Genomic DNA, 3,736 nt, shown 5'->3' on the forward strand with positions numbered 1-3,736 from the left:
ATCTTGTTTAATTAATGCCATAGGAAGGCTAAGAAATTTTGATTCTTAATTTCATTGTAATCTTGCTCTTCTCCATAATGCAATGCTACAAAAGCTACTAATTTCGTTGACCCAGACTGGAGGTAAAGAGGTATCTGTACAATCATGGATGTCTGTGAAGGGGAATTATTATTTCATTTTAGGCTTTGACAGATCAATTTAATCTTTTCGATTTTTTTTTTTTTTTTTACCTATCTGCAGTTATACAATATGTTGAAAGCTTGAGAACCACTGGGAACCATATTGGCTGTTTCACATGAAACAGATTCCTTCACCAATCTGTCAGGCTTTGTTCACAACAGTCCACTGGTATCTTTCTATGTATGGTGTCGTCTTGTGAAGTGTTAAATACGTAACAAAAAAATAAATAAATCAAAAATACAGAAAAACATACTAAAAACTAAAAACACTTTTTACACCTTGTGATTTTTTTTTTTCAATTCCCAGATCAGGGGTGTCTTAAGATGAAACACTTACTATTTATTCCCCATTACCTGCTCTGGGGAAAAGTATCTGGTGAATTAATAAATGCAATTATTGGGTATTGGGACAAAACAGGCAACATGATGCATGCATGCATGCAAACAAACAAATAAATAAATAGAATTTCCCATCATAAGGCCAGAAGAGACTCACTCAACCATCACTCCTCTTAGGAAAGCATGCAAGTTTTTTCTGAGAAATATAGTGAGAGAGTGGTGAGAATGGAGCGCATACACAGCTTCCACATCCTCCATCTCTCTATCACTGCCAAAGGCAAGGTGTTGGCCCACCGACCACCAAACTATACCTATCCCAAGAGTGAACAGAGGCACCAACGGCACCCTCTCTAATTGCTCTATCCAAATACTTGCTAGCAGTTACCTATATGTTGCCTTATGATCTCCAGAACCAAAGCTGGAGGGGTGGCAGGAGAAGGAATGAGACGCCAGTGGCGGGTACTGCCCAAACTCATCTTCAGTACTGCCCATTCACCTATGATCACATAGGGACATGCACTAATGCAACCCTCGAAACCTCATGAAGGGGGTGTGATAAAACCTGACCTTCTCCTCATAAGGAAAGTGCTCAATCGCAAACCTCCATAACTGCTGGAAATGCAACTGATGAAGGACTGGGATACGAGAAGTGGCATCTTCCTCCTCTGTATCTGCACATAAAAAACATATGCCTCTACCTCTGTATTCACAACACTGAAGAAATGGCAGATGAGAAGTGGGGTGCAAGAAGAAGCCCATCTTCCTCATCTACGCCATATATATCATGCAATACAGAAAGAGTATATTGCTTCTACCTCTGTATTCACAATATTGGGGAGACAACAGCTCATGAAGTAGGACGCAAACAGTGGTTTTGTCCATCTTCCTCAGCTATGTCTGCCAACCCAAATGTGAATACAGAGGGAACATAACACCGTGTCCTAACTACATGCGACGAGACAAGATTCCAGCGACAAGAAATTTGGCTGTCCACACCAGACGCGACGCAATGCGGCACGACAACGCAACGCGACAGAATCACTCAAATATTACAGCCATTCAGAAGTGCACTGCACTCCCAGCAAAATGGACATGTTTATCATCTATTATTAAACATTTTTAACATTATTAAAAGTAAATACTGAGTGATTGATACCATCTTTATGGAATACACTTGTTGGTTAGCATTGAGTTCACAGTCTTAACGTACATGTTTGCTTTAATTTATTTTCAAGATCTGAGGTAAACTATCTATTGTTGCTTTCAGTATGGCTATAAATGTCATGCAAAATGATAATCAAACTCACATTAGACACTTTTAACATTGAATAAAAGACGTAATCAGTACCTGAGATTAGCAATGTCATAGTTTGTATGTTGTTGTTCCAGCCGCGACGTCGCGGAAATAGAAACTGTTTCTAAAATTGAAACTTTGCGTGTCGCAGATGTGGCTGGTTAGGACAAAAACTGCCTTTGCTGCATGTGTAGTTAGGACACGGTGTAACACTTCCATCTCCATATTCACCCTTTAGAAAAGTGGCAGGTGAGGAAGTGGGACGCAAGAAGTGGTATTGCCTATCTTCTTGAGCTATGCCCCTACATAATACATATGCAAATACAGAAAGAGCATATTGCTTCTACCTTCATATCCACAATACTGGGGAGACCACAGATTGAAGTGACCCAGTGAAGTGGGACGCAGACAGTGGTATTGCCCATCTTTTTCAACTATGTCTAACAACCCTACATATGCAAATACAGAAGGAACTTATCATTTCATCCCCATATTAACAATACTGGAAGCAACAGATGAACAATTGGGACACAAAAAGCAGTATTGCCCATATTCTTCATCTACTTTCCATACCATAATACCATGCAGACTGCTGTTCCATTCGCCTCCTTTCGAGACTGTAATGATTGATGTGGATCAGACACATGAGTATTTGTTATATTTAACAAATAGTGGACAATACCCCTCCCCAACAAGTAAAACATGTGGTAGGGAGAACCAGGCCTCTGGTTACCGTGGTAACAAAGACGTACATCAAGATAAGATTGTTTTACAACTCAAAGGAATGTAGAGTTTTCACTCTAAATTCACTTTGAAACAGACAAATGTACCCTTGTACAATACAGTCCATCTCCCTCTAGATATAACCACTTGAGAAATGTAGGGACATGTACCCAATTTTCCCCATCTCATTATTTTTCCTCTTATAGTGTTTTTCTTATGTATTTATATGAACTCTTTTAAATGAACATTTTAGAATTGCATACTATTGTTAACAGAGATCACAGGTATGCCATGTTTGGTATCTTTCGGCTGCATTTTTAATGGTCTAAATTTTCATTTATATTATATGTTGATACCTATGGAAGGTATTAGTGTTACCAGAATCTTTAATAGTTTCTTCATCAATATCCAATCAAAGTCCATATGCAAAACATATGCCTGAGAACAAAGGGTCGTAAACTTTCCCTCAGAAGGAACACTTTCTCATTGGCTCACTCGCCTCCTGAAGGGTGGGACATCCTCACAGTTTAAAGGGGTCATATGATGCAATTTAAAATGTTCCTTTCTCTTTGGAGTGTTACAAGCTGTTTGTGAATAGATAAGATACCTAAAGTTGCAAAGACTAAAGTCTCAAACCCAAAGAGATATTCTTTATAAAAGTTAAGACTCATCCACGCCCTCCTAAAACTCCTCATTTAAACAAGCCCCCACATATCTACGTCACTGTGTGGGACGATTTGCATAACACCACCCAAATGTTCACGCAAAGAAAGAAGGCGTAACTTGATTCTCACTGTAGTATTGTTGCCGCTGCCGTCATGTCGTGGAGACGCTGTGTGCTTCGTTGTGAAAGCGAAACTACTTTGTTTGGCCTTCCAAGATGTATTTGCAACACTGTTCCAGGACGGTTCAACCCAAATATTCAGATGTGTGCAGCTCTTTTTACGGAGGACTGTTTCCTGAACCTGGGAGAGTAGCCTAAAATGCCGTCTGCGCACAAAGGCTGTTTCTATAAAGTGGGGCAATTACAACTTTGCAAGGACAGTCTGGCACTTCTGACTCATAGCCTGTATGTATGTTTTCATATTTAAAGAATTTGCCACTGATGATTCAAAGGCGAGTTTTGAGCAGTGTAGAGTAGCGCTTGTTGTTTGTCGTTTCTCCGATCACAAATGCAGACATGGTTTTATGTTTGCGCGGC

The 3,736-nt window shown here is 39.7% G+C and overlaps 1 protein-coding gene across 1 annotated transcript in view; it reads right to left on the bottom strand.

Moving 5' to 3' along the window:
* Positions 1–3,736, bottom strand: part of aadac (arylacetamide deacetylase) — a 19,850-nt gene that overhangs the window by 10,923 nt on the left and 5,191 nt on the right. The gene's annotated exons all lie outside the window — the stretch shown is intronic.

This window comes from Sinocyclocheilus rhinocerous, unplaced genomic scaffold (genome assembly GCF_001515625.1).
Source record: "Sinocyclocheilus rhinocerous isolate Xijiao unplaced genomic scaffold, SAMN03320098_v1.1 scaffold601, whole genome shotgun sequence".
In the NCBI taxonomy this organism is placed as follows: Eukaryota; Metazoa; Chordata; class Actinopteri; order Cypriniformes; family Cyprinidae; genus Sinocyclocheilus; species Sinocyclocheilus rhinocerous.